The following is a 20,301-nucleotide window of genomic DNA, read 5'->3' on the forward strand; positions in this document are numbered from 1 at the left end:
TTTAATTTTGACAAGCACGTTTCACTTAAAACCAGAGTTAAATATGACTCGGTATGATTTTGACCGGTTATGTCGCTTCACTTAATCGAGTTAAATGTGCCACCAACTATTTATGACTCGGTTTAATTTTGTTTGCAGAAATCAAAACACACATGTTTTAATACACGGTCCACTACATAAAATACCAATATTTCTATGTTCGTCTGAATTATTATCCAACATTTTGTATATACATAGTTCGGTTCACAACATAAAAAAACAAATTCTGTAAATTCTTAACCATGTAAATACCAATGTCTTGGTTTAGTTTGGTCTGCAAAATTCAAAACAAACGTGTTTCCATACAAAATAAGGCTCGGTTATTGATCTACAGAATCAAAACCAATATATCATTAGATATTATTGGTGCACTAAATCAAAACAAATTTAACTCCTTTGATTCCTAACATTGATAATATTCTTTAAAAAATTCCTATTATTACGCAAGCATCTAAGAAGAATACAACCAACACAATCTACATATAAACTTGCAAATCACGTTTGGCTTATTTAGACATAAAAATATTCTGATAACTATGATAATCCCTTTTTTATTAATAGAGAAGCAAATTTGAAGAGTAACATTTGTTTTGTAATATATTTACAGTCATGCCATTTTAATGATGTGTCATCATGACAATCCTCCTTAGCTCATGTTTAAATTAATCCTTACTTATCTAGACTAATTACAATCTATGCCATTGGTAACAGTTATATAAATTATAATGTTTTCTTAACCGTAACTAATGAATGAATTCGTATGGCTCCATCATTACGAAGAGCTCTTCTACACTTGATTATACACCTCTTTCTAATTATACTGCAGAACCAAATAAATATCAGTTGTCGTCGTAAATATCATTGTCTGTTAGAAATATAATAAAAAAGAATCACTGTTACCAATAGAAAATTCTGTGTGGAGGTACCGTGCCATTAGTTTTTTTTTAACATATTTTACAATTAATATATTAAACATTAGAAAATTCAGTTGGCTATATTCACTTTTTCATAATATACACATTAGAGAACTCAACTCTAAGAAACTCAGCATTCCAACATTGTGACTGGTATCATTCGGTGTAATTGGTTTCCAATTGTATTAAAAAAATGAATGGTTTTTAAAAAGTATTGCGCATATATTTTCTTTATAATATGCGTTCTTAACAAATAGTGATGTGACTATATTCCTTTATTATGGAGATTTCAATATTTTGTTTGTTATTTAACTAGATTTTTGAGCTATTTTTTAATCATGGGAATATGTATTATATTCAGTAGAAGAGTCAATCACGTATTAGAATAAGTATATTGAATTATTGTTGGGATGTCAATGTAATTTTTAAATGGTCACTCGAATTAATTAAAAACGGGTTTTACACTCCGTATAATATATATATCATTAAATATACATAAGGTATATGCATAATATAATATTTCTATAATAAGGGGATATATATAATTTATTTCACAAAGCAAAGTATATGCACAAGTTTCTATAATAAAAGGCTATAAATAAATGCCATCATTGATTTGCAATGCAAAGATGAAGAAATAGATTAAAAACATTTATTCTGCTAATATAGAAATGTATTTTTTTTTTTGAAAAGGAGAAATGTATTGATGTGTTGATATATTACTGGTTTCCTTATTACAAAGTTTCCTAAAATTGATATATTACTGGTTTCCTTATTACAAAGTTTCCTAAAATATACGTAAACCCTTCAATCACGCTAATCATGGAGTGCAAAATATATATTGACCTCTTTGGAAATAAATGACAGGTTAATGATATATATTCCAGTTATTTCGTGTATATTTATTTTGTTAAGTTCAAGTGGTGAATTAGTAAAAGTAAATATGGCAAAACAGATTTCATACCATAATATGAACATTTCACATTTAATACCATATACACATATCCCCTATATATTATTTGAGAATTATTTGAAAAATATGAACCTTTATTTTGTATTAATTTTAAAAGATCTTATTCTAGGTGGCGTTTTTAAGTACTCATAAATCTGACGTGATAGCCTCATAGAAAATTTAAGCAAACCATATTATAAAAAATGCATATTATAATCGAACATATAGGAAGTTTCGCATATGATCTCATTAGTTGATATTGTATGTCAACACAATCGATATTTAATAATCCTTCTTCTATCTTTCATCACGAGATGGAAACTGTTGCTTCAGCCATTTGCATATCTGTTTGACACCTGCAATAATAAAATAAGCATAACTATTATCACAATATAATGTCAACATTATATATAAATTATTATATTATGTACGATTTAGTACACCAAACACGTTTGCAAACTATCTACGATTTAGTAATTTGAACTAAGGGTATTCAGTTCGGTAAAAACTGGACCAACTAAAACCGAAACAAATCGAAATAGAAAAAATGGTTTGATTTGGTAACACTGTATAAACTGAGTAGATGTTATTTTTAAAAATGTGGTATATAGATATGGTTCAGTATATAAACCGATCAAACCATATAAACCGAACAAACTGATTAATTAAAATGTCTTAGTATAGTTTTATGTAAATACCATAATATAATATATATGTAGTTTATTTTATTGATATGATCTTAATATTTAAGACTTAATTATATATAATTGGTTATTTCTAAGTAAAGGCTTTTATTGACATATTTTTGTTTAAAATTTACTATATTATATATATTTTATCTTTTTCATCTTATTAAATCTATAATAATTATAATTTATTTAAAAATTATTTTTCATAGTTAAATAAAATAGAAAAAGTTCTATTTAAAATTAGAGTAGTGCTTAATAAATTGATACAAAATTAAATTGAACAGATGTTATACAAGACAAATATATTTTATTATTTTAGTATAAATTGAATAAGCCAAAAATCGACATTATATAAATTCGAAGCAAACCAAAATAGATATGATTTTAACATGGTATCTAATTTTTATCAATCAAAATATCAAAAAACCGAACCGAGACCATACCAAAATTGAATAAACAAAAAAACGACAGTATATAAATCGAACTAAACCAAAATAGATATAATTTAATATGGTATTGAATTAGCCTTTCAATTTATTTTTGATCATATATCAATCTGTCTATTCTCCGACCGTGACAAATTTTGTTTACTATCCAGAAGAAAAAGGTGTGAACAATTTCTAAAAATTCCAAAATTGTGATAATTAGCCTTTTAATTTATTTTTGATCATATATAAATCTGTTTATATATGATACAATTAACTAAAATAATTGAACGTACTTTTGTTTGTATGGATTCAAAATATCAAACAAAATCGGCCAATGAAAAAATTCATAAATTAAAATCCACAATTCCAATTATAATTATTTTCCGTTAATTTATAAATATTATGTGAACAATTTCATATTATATATATAATAAAGCGACCAATTTATAATTCTTATATTATCAAAACCATGTTTTTATATTTTATTTTTTTACACTCACCCTGCGCAACGCGCAGGTCTTATCCTAGTTTAATCTAAAAGGAATGAATATTAATTAATTCAAATACATATATTATCATTCATATCTCAACTGATAATCGAGTTGCTTATAGTATTCTATTTAACCTCTAGCTTTCGGAAGTCAATTATATTTTTTGGACCATAATGTTAATGTATTTACTGGATAATGCATAATGAAATCAAATCAAATAGTATATCCTAATGTAAATAAATATGAAATTAATAGAAAATGTAGATTCTGTTAGCCAATGCTATTAAAGATCAAATTAACTTTCATATAAAAATTATTTAAATTTTACTTTCTGTATAAATTTATATTGATTTTTTTATTTTATATGGTCAGAAAATTAACTGCATAGATGATATAAAATAAATTGATAGAACTTTAAATGAAAATTGCTAAATCTACCACATTCCTAATAACACATTTTATGTTTACCTTAACCATATTTATCCTCATTTTTAAAGAGATAAATAAACACTTATAAACTTAGGGTTAACTAATCTAGACTTAGGATTTAGAGTTGAGGAAAAAAATTTAAAATGCGGGGTATATAATTTTAATAAATATATAAATAAATATCTAAATATTTTTTTATAAAAAAATCAAGATACATTCAAAAATAATTTTTTAATTTTTAAAAGATTGCAAAAAAGGAAAAATCGGAGAAAACATTTTAAAAAGTTCGAATTTGGAAAGTTATAAGATATTTTTAAAATATTTCTTTAGTGAAGGTAAACATGATTAACGATACCAATAAAAGGTAAAAATAAAATTTCTCCATTTTAAATTTATAAAAAATTTAAAATATATGGTCTGAATAATAAACTAAAGTATCACAAATCAAACCATAAGACTTATGAAACCATTAAATTGTTGTGTTGTGAAATGTATTTGTAATTATCAAAAACCTACACCCGCGCGGGTGCGCGGGTCAAAAATCTAATATACTATTAAACTAGGATCCTATTGGTTTTTTCCCCTACAATGCCCTTTCATTTCCACCGTTTACTATACATATTACTGACTTCATTAAGGGTATTTACGTTAATTATGCTTGCACAATTTTGCCTCTTATTGGACGTTGGGTATTTAGTGAATATAGGCCCAAACGGAAGAGTTTTGTAAAGTATCAAAAACCCATGCTGGTCATATACAGAAAAAGTTAGAGAACAGAACTTTAAGAGATCGGAATGGGGGAAGTCCTTGATCGGATGAGGTTTGACTTTGTTTTCAAATCATATTCACCTCTTCAAGCAATCGTTTTCGTCTTTAAATCGCCATGGAAATCGCCATAAAAATATGACCAGCATGTGTTTTTGATTTTTCTATCTTCGAATTGCCATGGAAATCGAAAAAAAAACGTCGACAGCAAAAAAAAAACTTTCATTTTCTGTTTTTTTTTATATCGATGGTGATTGGTGAGATAACCAAAGACTTTGTCGGTAGAAATCCAAAAAGATTGGGCCATTTGGGCCGAATAGTCATGTGTCCAATTTCCATATATTTCTACTTGGGCTATTCAATCTAATTTCATTTCTTTTAAAACAATTCCAAATATTTTCTTCATATGAATATATATTAAAAATATGATTATTATATTTTTCCTTTTCTTCTTCTAATTTAAAAATTTCATAAATTATTGGATTATTTGTATTTAAATATGTAAATATTTATTAAAAGAGTAATATAATAGTTTACTAACCATTTAAAATTGTAAAAAAAATGACTTTAGGAAAAAAGATTAACAAATTAAAATTGTATATAAAATAAATTTATAAAAAAAACTTCACATCACAATAAAATTTATTCAATATAAAGTACCACTTTAAATCCTTTTACAACATCATCAATCCAAATTTTGAAATCTGATCCTTGTAATTGTTAATAACATAATATAAAGAGAATCAAAGGTTGTGGAAATTTCTGTATTCTTATTGATCGCATACGAGCTTTACATATATGCATCTCAAGGAGAGTCAATATATATTATCTAATACTCTGTTACAACAACGTTCCTGAAATATCGAAACTAACACAAAGAATATCTGTATCTTATCAATACGATGGTTACCGTTAGACCAGCATACTTCAAACTCCAATATAATATACTCGTCAACATAGATGTCAAAAACTGGTTCTCCATAGATCTCGAGTTTGTTGCAGAGATCATATTATTTTTGCGAAAAGAGATTAGAATGATCGTAGCCAATCAGTCGATTTCCAGTATGGCCGTCTTGTTGGCTGTGAAAAGTGTCATGCTTATCTAGTCGTTGTGAAACTAGTTCGATCAATTGATGTACTGATGATAAGGATTGACTCGTTTCATGAGTCTCCAGACGTTTACGGCTCGACTCAGCCCAATCATTTACTGATTCGTTGCTGCATCGATCCATTGAAGAAGTATAGTTGTCCGAAGCCATGATTATAATACGTCCAAAAACATTTAAAAAAAAAAAATCACGTAACACAGAAGATTAAACCCATAAACCAATATAGAGAATCAACTCGACATGTGCCATGGACAATAATGTACTTGCGGATAGAGACATCTAAAATAATGTTGTATGTGCATTATACCTAAAAGAATGTTATCTGTGATGATGCGAATAGAGATAACTAAAACAAGTAAAGTCCACAAAACAATCATCTAAACCTATCGATTTCCTAAACCATCCTATAGATTTTGGTTTATGATATACGTACATATACATGAATTTATTCAAATTTAAACCACCTATAAAATTTAGCTTAACTTTCTAAATAAACCAAATCAATAAATACTCAATCAAAACATAATATCGTCTATTAATCAAAATATAATATATTCAATGTGATATCCAATTTAGAACTATATCCAAAAGTTTTGCTAATTATAAAAATAGATTTGATTCCTAAAAATTATCCTATTTATTAATTAGTCGATCTCGATTTGTATATCCTATTTTTATATTTTAAAAACTAACATATAAATTTTTAAAATTCATTATATTTTCTATAAACATGTATACCTAATTTATAATTTTTAATATAACATCCTAATTCATATTTATTTATTTATCTATACTATTAAAGCAGAATCCCTAATAGGATTCTACCCTTGGTTTTCTTATATAATTACAAGGTAATGCCACTCTTATATTTATTAGTTTAATTAATTAATTTTTATCTAAATCTTAAAACATATTCTAAAATTTAGAAAGAAACTTATTACAGCATTTATAAAGAAGCTATTCCCATATATTCTAATCTCTCTTATATTAAACTATTAATACTTACTATAAACGAATCCACGAAAATGATATGCTTTAAATACATGTTTGTTCCTCTCTTAAATACTGTAAATTAATTATTCCACAAATGTGTGAGTTAATCATGACATATAATGAATTCTAATATTTTCTACCATTACACTTTATGATCATTCAACTAATAACTAGATTTTGACCCGCGCTTTCAAAGCGCGGGATTGTTTATATTTAAAAATTCATTTAAAAGAGACAATATTGTAAAATCTATTTTTTTCAGAGACTTTAGATTCTTTAAAATACATTTGTAATTGTGCTGATCATTTATGTTTTTTATGATTTTTTATTATTAAAAGTACTAATATATTTTGAGAAGGATTTAAAAAGAGCGGATTTGTTTCCTTCTTAATTTCTTAAAATAAAATTTTGCAATTAATTGGGTAATGTAATTTTTTATAATTTATTTAGCAAACATAAAATTAGCATCTTTATGATTTTTTGAACAAAAATTATCGTCTTTCTTTATTAATATTTTATTAGTAAATTATGATGTTTACAAAATTTGGATTGATGTTGTGAAAGGATTTAAAGTGGTATTTTCTATGCAATAAATTTTATTATAATGAGAATTTTTTTGTAAAGTTATTTTATATACAATTTTAATTTGTTAATATTAATATACTAAGCTATGAATAAATATTTACGTTTTTTATTATAATATTAAGATATTTTAGGAATGTCTAAACATAGATTAAAATAGAAATAAAAACTGATAATCATATGTTTAATCATGTTTGTTAGTACAAACTAAATATTTGAAATGGGCCCAAATTTCACAAAGAAATAGGAAATGGAAATACAACATATACTAATCGCGGCCCAAATAGCCCAAAGTAAAAACATCTGAACCGACAAAATTGTGTGGTCGATGACCATTCAGTTTTAAACAAAAAAAAAAAGAAAGAACAGAATTTTCGGTCTCGATGTTATTTAACGGAAGACGATTTCCATGGTGAAACTCATGATATGAACGGCCGCGGTGTACTTCCGGTGGTAAAGATGGAAGCGACTGCTTGAAGAGGTTAAGATCGACGGTAGCAATCAAAGAACTATCGATTTTTTCAGATTTGCTGGAAAACTTCATGACGATCCAAACTCGATAGATCCACAGAGGACTTCTCTGTTTCCGATCTATTAGGTGATTTTCTCTAACTTTTCCTTGTAACAGAGATAAAGAGTTTAAAAAAAAAATCTTACTTGTTTTGCATGTTGAATCTGAAGGCATCCGTGAAAGACATGATGAGTTTGAGATGGTTGACGAACTTCACACTTTCAGCTCTGTTTGACATAGTCCAAAGAAGATTTGAAAGACCACAAATGGTAAATCATGATTTCACGTATTTCTTTTTGATCCATAGTTAAATAGTTAATAAAAATCTAATGGTTTTAAAATTGATTGAAAAAAAATCTGGAAACAAAAGACATAACAGTGGCAAGAGCACGTAAGATTAAGTTGTATTGTTAAAAAGGGTTAGTTTTTTTTTTGGCTTTCAAGAATAATATACTTTCAGAGAAGATATTCATATTCCAAATACGAAGGTTCTGGGTATCATTCTTCTATGAAAGTAAACATGATTTTAAAATAAAAGATAAGTTTTTTCCAGATTCTTTGTCTTCTTTTACATTAATAAAAATTGTACTTCATAGAAAAATAGCATTATTAGTTTATTAATATATGTTTGAATTTTACATTTGACAGCAGGAATAAATTTGGATCCGGATAAATACGTTGGAAGTAAACATTTACCATCACGAAAAGGGAGATCATGGGACAGAGACATGACTGCAATGAAATACAAACCCAAGTAAGTAAATTTTAAAAGCTTAAAATTGTAGTAACTTAGGTTTCGAACTGAAACTGGTTGTTAGAGGAATAAACCGCTAGATTATAGATAGATTTTCTTTGAAAAAAAAGTAAACAAATCAAAACATTCTTGAAAAAGTTAGGATTGCTTACATTCTCATCAGCGAAGACGAATTCCATAGTTCCCCCCCCCCCCCTTGATTAATGTTTTCTTCAGTAGCAGCATTCGATGTGTTGATTTTCGATTTAGAAGCCATATTTTTGGTTTGACGGAATGAGTTTGAGTAGGAAGAGTCGTCAGTATTTATAATAGGAAGAAGTAGTAAGAAGAATAGATTAGGCATTTCAAAAACTTGTAGGGTACTCAAAATATTTTGCGAGATTTTTATAGTTAATAGTATTAAATGCAGTTACCAATTTGTCACCAGTAATATTATGTGAGTAAGTAACACACAATCTAGATTATAGATATAATTTTTGAACCGTGAAAGTAGCCTTTGCAAGTGATTAAGTTACAGGCGTATCTTATTTTTTTTCTAAAATTGGTTGTACATTTATTTGCACCATGATTGTAGATAAATAATATCTTCCACTTTTTAAATTGGCAAATCATATAGGGAATATCTATGCTATTAATACTTGCCGAAATTTAGGAGTATGTTAATCTTTTTAAATTGATAACGAAAAATAAGGGATGATTTGAAAAATTATAGTTATAATAGATTTGGTATCCAAATCTATTCATTAAAATACCTGTAAATTTAGATTATCGATTTTAAATATATATTGTTTTAAAAAATACGAAATAGACCATAGTAACTTGTGATTAAATATATTTATTTTAATATTTTAATATTTGAAATTTTAAATATTAAAATATAACGTATATGCAAGTGTTATATTCATAATACTTGATCATAAGTTTGGTACGCAATCTCTATCTCAATTTCATGAATGATGAGCTTTTATACCAACAAAATCATCTAAATAAGTTCATCAATACGTTATATTCATATTATTTTTGATTTTCATTTCAGGGTATAGGGTTTGAGAAAAGGAAAAAAGGATTTGATGGGGTTTTCATGGTATAGAACCTTGATCATGAAGATGAATATGATGGGCTGAACAATCATTGCTCATTGGATTTTAAAATGAAAAGGATAGTCTGCAGCGGGCCTTAATATGTATGTTGGGATATAACGGGCTATAATAATCAAGGTTTCTGATTGGTCTGGTTATTTACGATTTTTATTAAAAAAATGGTAATGGCATTTGGCTGTAATTTACTTGAAAAGGCAGGGGCAGAATCCCAGTAGGGATTCTGCTTTAATAGTATAGATAATATCACGTTTCATGTACATATATGTCAGACCATATTTTTCAACATAACACTGTATAGATATAATCATTTTAAATTTTTGTATAGAACCTTTTAAAAAGTTCCTGTACTGATACTACTCATATGAAGACATTTATTATTAAACATTAACCCTGAAAATCACTTCGCCCTAAACCCAATATGATGTACAAATAATCATCCAGTTTGATACTTTAATAATATAGTTATATAAAACATTAACTAAATAAATACATAAAATATCTCTCAATTTTTGGTATATTTTTAAAACAGCATATAGAGTATGGTTAATATTATATATTTCTGTTAATATTCTAAATTTAATGTTAACTATTATCCTAATACTTAGGAATAACCAAATCATCATCCTAGCAATATTTTTTGGTTTCTTAAATGATATAATAGAGCCAGAGCCTGTATTTTTAAAATTAAAATTCTAGAAAACTTAATACTTTGTTAAGAGTATATAGTAAACATTTAAACTTTTTTCTATTTTTTTTTGTAACACTTAAACCTTTTTCTATAAAAAAGACATTTAAACACGCTAACCCCAAACCAACAGTACATAGAATCATCCCATTTAAAAACTGAGCTAATAGAACTATATAAAACATTAACTGAATAGATATATAAAATAGTTTATGCACCTCAAAGTTCTATACACATAGAAGCAGTACAATTCCATATTTAAAGCACTTCAGGTTTGTTTATTATCTAATGGGTTGGAGTGAAGGTATTTTCAGGTTATGCCCAAATCAAAACTCACTAATATTTCTATATTTTTTGTTGCAAACGTATTATAAAACCCGTATAATACACTATATTTAGTTCTTTTTAGTTACAAGTAAACAGAATTATTATACACATTTTTGTTGTTTTTTTTTGTTTCATACAAATATTAAAATATGTAATTAGGAATGTGTTTTGTATTGTATTTGAGAGATATTTTAAGAGTAGAAATATTTTGCAACGATAAAAAATCAACACTATTGTATATTTTGGTCATCAAATATTAAAACACATAATTTTATAATTAACATAATTTTTATCTCTACTAAAAAATATTATAAGGAAATAAATCCCGCGTTTTGAAAGCGCGGGTCAAACTATAGTGAGTGTTTAAAATTTATAAAAAAAAAAAGAAACAAAATATGAAAATAATTAACTTGTTCTGTTTTGTGAAAGAAAAACAGAGTATAACTCTTATTGTATTACACTCAATGAATATCTAATCTATTAAAACTGAAGTATAAATAGTACTTAACCCTAAGTTTTTCTTAATATCCCCTATATATTAATTGAGGATCTTTTAAAAAGATTGAACCTCAAGTTTGTATTAATTTAAAAGTGCCCCTTCCTACGTGGCATGATTTTAAGCTCTGGAAAATCCTACGTGGCGGATTAATAGAGCAACATATTTAGAGCATATGTTAAAAATAATCATCCTATGGAAATTTAAAAATTGTGTTACATCATATAACTTCACGTAGTATATGTTTTATGTAATGTCATTAAATCTTTTTAAAAGATCAGTGAGAAGCTAGCTGAGCCGACAAAGACTGCCGTATACAACAGATAGGGGCTTCTTGATAAGCTTCAAGACGAAAGCTGGCCAGAATATGTTGCTGAAGTCACAAGCTCACCGTCGAGATTGATCAAGGACAAGCCGTTGATGTAAACGATGACCTCGCTAGAGAGATGACGTTCTACACTCAAGCCCTCGAAAGGACGAGGCAAGCTTTCGAGAAGCTCCAGGAGATGGGACTGCCTTTCCTCAGGCCGGCGGATTACTACGCGGAGAAGGTGAATTCGGACACGCACATGGAGAAGGTGAAGTCTAAGCTTCTGTACGAGAAGAAGCTGATGGAGCAGTCTGAAGAGAGGAGTAAGGCTAGGGATAACAAGAAGATGGCTAAGGAAGTACAGTCTCAGAAGATGAAGGAGCGCGCTAAGCAGAAGAAGGATGAGATTGAGTCTGTCAAGAAGTGGAGGAAACAGATGCAGCAGAGTGGGTTTATCGAGAAAGGAGGTGCTGGAGAGCTTGATCTTGAGTTTGGAAACGGAAAGAGTTTCCAGAGAGGAGGTGGTAAGAAGAGACCAGGTGTGTCTCCCGGTGATGGTCTTTAGCTTTGTTGTATTCCCAAAGAATCATCACAAAGAAGTACATGATTTTAGCTTTGTTGAGAGTCTACAAGGTCCATGTATCTTAGCATATAATCGTGTATAATCTAATCTTAGCTTTGTGGTTTCTAATAATTTATATATGACTAGATTACAGGTCTAATATAATCCCAAAGAATCATCACAAAGAAGTACATGATTTTAGCTTTGTTGAGAGCAGACGTCACTTTCCCCTGTCAGTAAAGAAATGGATAATTGTGTTTTCAGTTTCTTGAACAAGTTGCTGAATCCTAAAGAGAAAAGGGAAAAGTAGAGAATGTGTTAACTTACGTGTTCATTATCACGGTGATGTTGTCTCCTTTGAGTAGAATCCTTCCTGAAAAGGTAGGCATTTACACGAGTCAGTGAACCATAAGAAAACAAATCAAATGAAATGAGACCTTTTATCAGAGCTTACTGTAAGTTTTCGTTTTGTTTTTCACTTAGCATGTTGAATATGTTAGTAATAGAGCTTCATAAGCATGAATCGATGAGATTCATCGCATAGTTTGTTTGAAAAACCGAGTTGGCTCAGTACTGTGACTAGGCATTTGTGGACATTGTTTGGTTTGGTTCTTAGGGATAGTAAACTTTGCATTGCTTTACTTTTGTTCTTCTGGAGTTATAACTGCAGCTGTTCTTTAAGGTTAACTCTGTTTAACTATAGAGAAGTGTGAGATTGATGATTGTGTCATTGTTATTACTTCATTTTGTAATTTTGCCTACTTTTACTTGGATACAGTATTTTACTATCCTTTGATTCTTCTCTGAGTTAAAGATTGAATCTTTTCTTAAAACTATGTTCTCATTCAGAGAAACTTAAGATGTATGATTTTGTCAATATTCTCATTCGCTTAAAACTTGGAGGTGTCTACTTTGTATGTTCCTGGTTCCACTTTCGAATGTCTTTAGATATGTGATTGTATCATTCTCACTGGTACAAAACTTGGAGTTGCTTACTTGACTTTGGATTATCCCTTTAAAATCTTTTTTCTTTTTGCTGTACTTTCATCATTCTGAGTTACAAAGAAGTACTAGATTATATAGAATATCACGATACATCAAAGATTTATTTTGAAGTACTAGATTACTAAATTATATAGAAATTAGATTATATAGAAGTACTAGATTATATAATTGACAAAAAAAAAGAAGTACTAGATTATATAGAATATAGAAAATAAAAGAAAAGCTAATTTAAAATCTGCAAACAAGCATCCTTTAAGTATACTTAAAATTAGACAATAATCAATATATATGTACTTTACGAAACTACAAATCGACATCTAGATATATATATATATATATATATATATCGATATCTACAGAACTTACATTTTCTCCCAAAATTGTTTATTCAATATGTTTATATGGATTCAATTTTCAATATTGAATTGTCTTTTAATCTAATAATACTTCAGTATTTTTAAAACAACCCTAACAAATAGATGACTTTAGGTATAATATAAAAACCACAAATAAATACAGAGTTAACCTTTATTTAGAACCTTTGAAATCGATACATTCTGTTATAAATCGATACAGTTCAAGATTTTTTCAACCCGGATGGTTATGTTCAGTTTAAAATCGAACCAAACTGAGAAACCAATGAATTTATGTAACTATTTGAATTAAACATAGAAGTAATATCAAGATACTACAGTAAAAACTATATAAATTAATAATATTGGAACTATGATATTTTATTCATTTATAGAATTATTAATTTATAGAAAGTTTTTTAATTTTTTTCTATTTTTATTTATAAAATAAGAAAATCTTTTATTTCACCGTATATACATCGATTAAATTTTAGAAAATTGACTTCCATATTGTTTTATTATATTATTTGGGGTATTTTTTATTTTTATAGAACTTGAATGTGGTTTTGGATATGATTTTACTAAATATTATCAAATATATCGTTTTTCTTTGTAAATATAAAACCAGTGATATAATGTTTAGTTTGTACTTATATAAAATTTATATATAGATAGATTATTAGTTTATAAAAATGATATAACAAAATGGTTATATTAACTATAAATGATTGTATACCTATGAGTGATTTTATACAATTTGATTTAAAGATATGACATTTGTTTTTTATACAAATATCATTAGTCTTTTTCTGATTTTTTTTCTACAACGCTGATGACCTAACAAAATGGAAAGGTAGTGTTGTTCAAGTTTGTAAATGTTCAATGAAGAATATACATATTTATATTTTTTATATTTTCTTTATATGGAAAATAAATTTAATTTCACGTTTTCAAAATTTAGAAACTTCCTTAGCATATATATTGTATATCGAATACATGATTGGGCATATTGTCCAATTTTACATTTCTTTTTTCTGCAAGCAGTTAATTTTGGTAGTACTTATAGCGCAAGAAATATTACCTATCACGCAAAATTTATGAAAGATGTGTATTGCCATATAGATTAAAGATCGTAAATAACCATTTAAAGATCAGATATTGCAAATACGAATTTTATGGGATAATGCTAATTTTTTTACGTGGCGACTTGGGAATCAATCGAAAATTTGTTATCCCAAAATTAAATGGTCAGAGAATGTTATATTATATAATATATCCATTATGTACCATTAATTTATCAAATTAAAATTTATTATTTATTATTTTCTTAAATAAAACCGACAAAATTAATTAAAATGATTAAAATATATATATGGCAACTAATCATTTTAAATAATACGTATTTGCTAAAATCTGTATACTTTCTATTATTTTTAATTCTTTATTATAATAATAAATTACACAATTACATTAATCATATAATAAAAATTTAGACTTTTTGTATATGTTGTATTTTGAATTTATCAAAACGAGTATAAATTACTAAAAACTGTTAAAAGTCTTACATAAACTTTTGTGATCAAACTTCAAAATTTTTTTCTATAATAAGATATAATGATTATAAAACCATATGAATAAATAATTTTAATTTAATAGATGTTTATGTTTATATATATCATATCATTTATATATATATATATATATATATCATATCATATAATTTAATTAAAATTATACATCATATGAAAATATATACTTATATTTTGATATTTGCATTGAACATATATTGAAAAGTTAATATTTTAATTTTTAGATATTCATTTTTCAATGATTATAAATTATTGAAACCACTAAATATCTCACATTAAAAAAAAAATCGTTGGTGTAAAATTTTGTTACACGAATATGCAAACAATCATAAATATATATGAGTAGAAACTTCATTTAATAAATATTTATATTAAAAATATACTATATATCTATGTTAATATCATTTAAATTTAATTATATATCATATACTATAGATAAGACTGATTGATTGCGAATAAACAAGAGTGGTTGTTTAATTTATATGAGCATGCCAATTTATTATATAATAATAATTTTTTTTAGTTATTTTAAATATAATTAATATTTTATTATTTCATAATATGCAGAAAACATTAAATAAGTAATAAATATCAAATATTTATTCTGCGAGGCGCGGATCTTAACCTAAGTATATATCTCTTTAATAATTTTAAATCTTACATTTTCTAAATCTCATGTCAAAAGAAAAGAACGAAATGAGAATAAACTACAAAATCAAGATTTATATCGAGTAATAACCAAAATGAAAAAGCGACAAAAAAAAAAGAGAATGAAGACAAACGGATTTGGCACATAAACTTCTCATAAACATAATTAACTTTTAAATCGCTAAATCATGACGAGTTGTCATAGTTTCATTGTGACTAAATAGTAGGCCTGAGATTTTTTGGCTTAAACGTCAGATTCTTATACGATAAGTGATTCTTTTATCTAAAATATTTTTAAAAATACGATCAGTTCATCAGTAAACAAGTTATGTAATTAACCCAAAAATTTTGAAAAATGTTTAAGAGCCAAAAAATATTTATTCGAAAAAGAATATAAATTTTATTTTTCTATACAATATTTCTTAAATAATTTTCATATATATTCACCCTGCGCAAGGCGCAGGTCTTATCCTAGTTTACCATTATATGCCATCCAATCTATTAAAACTGAAGTACAAATCTATACTATTAAAACTGAAGTACAAATAGTACTTAACCCTAAATTTTTCTTAATATTTACCATTATATGCCACTATGCTTATACACAGTCGTTTTTGACTTAACAAACTGTCTTATAAATTAACGTGCACTTAAAACGGAGTGAAATAAGACTTGGTTTAATTTTGACAAGCACGTTTCACTTAAAACCAGAGTTAAATATGACTCGGTATGATTTTGACCGGTTATGTCGCTTCACTTAATCGAGTTAAACTTAAATGTGCCACCAACTATTTATGACTCGGTTTAATTTTGTTTGCAGAAATCAAAACACACATGTTTTAATACACGGTCCACTACATAAAATACCAATATTTCTATGTTCGTCTGAATTATTATCCAACATTTTGTATATACATAGTTTGGTTCACAACATAAAAAAACAAATTCTGTAAATTCTTAACCATGTAAATACCAATGTCTTTGTTTAGTTTGGTCTGCAAAATTCAAAACAAACGTGTTTCCATACAAAATAAGGCTCGGTTATTGATCTACAGAATTAAAACCAATATATCATTAGATATTATTGGTGCACTAAATCAAAACAAATTTAACTCCTTTGATTCCTAACATTGATAATATTCTTTAAAAAATTCCTATTATTACGCAACCATCTAAGAAGAATACAACCAACACAATCTACATATAAACTTGCAAATCACGTTTGGCTTATTTAGACATAAAAATATTCTGATAACTATGATAATTTAATCTAAAAGGAATGAATATTAATTAATTCAAATACATATATTATCATTCATATCTCAACTGATAATCGAGTTACTTATAGTATTCTATTTAACCTCTAGCTTTCGGAAATCAATTATATTTTTTGGACCATAATGTTAATGTATTTACTGGATAATGCATAATGAAATCAAATCAAATAGTATATCCTAATGTAAATAAATATGAAATTAATAGAAAATGTAGATTCTGTTAGCCAATGCTATTAAAGATCAAATTAACTTTCATATAAAAATTATTTAAATTTTACTTTCTGTATAAATTTATATTGATTTTTTTATTTTATATGGTCAGAAAATTAACTGCATAGATGATATAAAATAAATTGATAGAACTTTAAATGAAAATTGCTAAATCTACCACATTCCTAATAACACATTTTATGTTTACCTTAACCATATTTATCCTCATTTTTAAAGAGATAAATAAACACTTATAAATTTAGGGTTAACTAATCTAGACTTAAGATTTAGAGTTGAGGAAAAAAATTTAAAATGCGGGGTATATAATTTTAATAAATATATAAATAAATATCTAAATATTTTTTTATAAAAAAATCAAGATAGATTCAAAAATATTTTTTTAATTTTTAAAAGATTGCAAAAAAGGAAAAATCGGAGAAAACATTTTAAAAAGTTCGAATTTGGAAAGTTATAAGATATTTTTAAAATCTTTCTTTAGTGAAGGTAAACATGATTAACGATACCAATAAAAGGTAAAAATAAAATTTCTCCATTTTAAATTTATAAAAAATTTAAAATATATGGTCTGAATAATAAACTAAAGTATCACAAATCAAACCATAAGACTTATGAAACCATTAAATTGTTGTGTTGTGAAATTTATTTGTAATTATCAAAAACCTACACCCGCGCGGGTGCGCGGATCAAAAATCTAATATACTATTAAAGTAGGATCCTATTGGTTTTTCCCCTACAATGCCCTTTCATTTCCACCGTTTACTATACATATTACTGACTTCATTAAGGGTATTTACGTTAATTATGCTTGCACAATTTTGCCTCTTATTGGACGTTGGGTATTTAGTGAATATAGGCCCAAACGGAAGAGTTTTGTAAAGTATCAAAAACCCATGCTGGTCATATACAGAAAAAGTTAGAGAACAGAACTTTAAGAGATCGGAATGGGGGAAGTCCTTGATCGGATGAGGTTTGACTTTGTTTTCAAATCATATTCACCTCTTCAAGCAATCGTTTTCGTCTTTAAATCGCCATGGAAATCGCCATAAAAATATGACCAGCATGTGTTTTTGATTTTTCTATCTTCGAATTGCCATGGAAATCGAAAAAAAAACGTCGACAGCAAAAAAAAAACTTTCATTTTCTGTTTTTTTTTATATCGATGGTGATTGGTGAGATAACCAAAGACTTTGTCGGTAGAAATCCAAAAAGATTGGGCCATTTGGGCCGAATAGTCATGTGTCCAATTTCCATATATTTCTACTTGGGCTATTCAATCTAATTTCATTTCTTTTAAAACAATTCCAAATATTTTCTTCATATGAATATATATTAAAAATATGATTATTATATTTTTCCTTTTCTTCTTCTAATTTAAAAATTTCATAAATTATTGGAATATTTGTATTTAAATATGTAAATATTTATTAAAAGAGTAATATAATAGTTTACTAACCATTTAAAATTGTAAAAAAATGACTTTAGGAAAAAAGATTAACAAATTAAAATTGTATATAAAATAAATTTATAAAAAAAACTTCACATCACAATAAAATTTATTCAATATAAAATACCACTTTAAATCCTTTTACAACATCATCAATCCAAATTTTGAAATCTGATCCTTGTAATTGTTAATAACATAATATAAAGAGAATCAAAGGTTGTGGAAATTTCTGTATTCTTATTGATCGCATACGAGCTTTACATATATGCATCTCAAGGAGAGTCAATCTATATTATCTAATACTCTGTTACAACAACGTTCCTGAAATATCGAAACTAACACAAAGAATATCTGTATCTTATCAATACGATGGTTACCGTTAGACCAGCATACTTCAAACTCCAATATAATATACTCGTCAACATAGATGTCAAAAACTGGTTCTCCATAGATCTCGAGTTTGTTGCAGAGATCATATTATTTTTGCGAAAAGAGATTAGAATGATCGTAGCCAATCAGTCGATTTCCAGTATGGCCGTCTTGTTGGCTGTGAAAAGTGTCATGCTTATCTAGTCGTTGTGAAACTAGTTCGATCTATTGATGTACTGATGATAAGGATTGACTCGTTTCATGAGTCTCCAGACGTTTACGGCTCGACTCAGCCCAATCATTTACTGATTCGTTGCTGCATCGATCCATTGAAGAAGTATAGTTGTCCGAAGCCATGATTATAATACGTCCAACAACATTTAAAAAAAAAAAAAGAAATCACGTAACACAGAAGATTAAACCCATAAACCAATATAGAGAATCAACTCGACATGTGCCATGAACAATAATGTACTTGCGGATAGAGACATCTAAAATAATGTTGTATGTGCATTATACCTAAAAGAATGTTATCTGTGATGATGCGAATAGAGATAACTAAAACAAGTAAAGTCCACAAAACAATCATCTAAACCTATCGATTTCCTAAACCATCCTATAGATTTTGGTTTATGATATACGTACATATACATGAATTTATTCAAATTTAAACCACCTATAAAATTTAGCTTAACTTTCTAAATAAACCAAATCAATAAATACTCAATCAAAACATAATATCGTCAATTAATCAAAATATAATATATTCAATGTGATATCCAATTTAGAACTATATCCAAAAGTTTTGCTAATTATAAAAATAGATTTGATTCCTAAAAACTATCCTATTTATTAATTAGTCGATCTCGATTTGTATATCCTATTTTTATATTTTAAAAACTAACATATAAATTTTTAAAATTCATTATATTTTCTATAAACATGTATACCTAATTTATAATTTTTAATATAACATCCTAATTCATATTTATTTATTTATATTTTTAACCTATAAGAATATTGTTTTCATATAGTGTATATCATTTTCTAAATACATATATATATATCTCAAATTTGTTCTTTTGTTGTCGAGTATTCGTCATAAAATACATGGTTTAACACGAAAAAAAATTATAACAAGAAGACAATATAATACAATCAAATATTTAAATACATCATTTAGGATTAACAAAAAACATTGATAGCTTACCGAAAATTCATATCCGCGCTAGTAAATATCTATTTATAT

General features: G+C 26.7%; 1 long non-coding RNA gene and 1 pseudogene across 1 annotated transcript; both read left to right on the forward strand.

The window, feature by feature from the left end:
• Positions 1-7,715: 7,715 nt before the first annotated feature.
• LOC130499515 (uncharacterized) lies at positions 7,716-10,185 on the forward strand. Its single transcript, XR_008938371.1, has 4 exons — positions 7,716-7,989; positions 8,073-8,171; positions 8,551-8,656; positions 9,693-10,185. It is a non-coding gene; the product is annotated as an uncharacterized LOC130499515 (long non-coding RNA).
• Positions 10,186-10,729: 544 nt separating this feature from the next.
• On the forward strand, positions 10,730-12,272 carry LOC108808258 (probable rRNA-processing protein EBP2 homolog; annotated as a pseudogene).
• The last annotated feature ends 8,029 nt before the right edge of the window (positions 12,273-20,301 follow it).

Source organism: Raphanus sativus, chromosome 9, assembly GCF_000801105.2.
Source record: "Raphanus sativus cultivar WK10039 chromosome 9, ASM80110v3, whole genome shotgun sequence".
Lineage (NCBI taxonomy): Eukaryota > Viridiplantae > Streptophyta > Magnoliopsida > Brassicales > Brassicaceae > Raphanus > Raphanus sativus.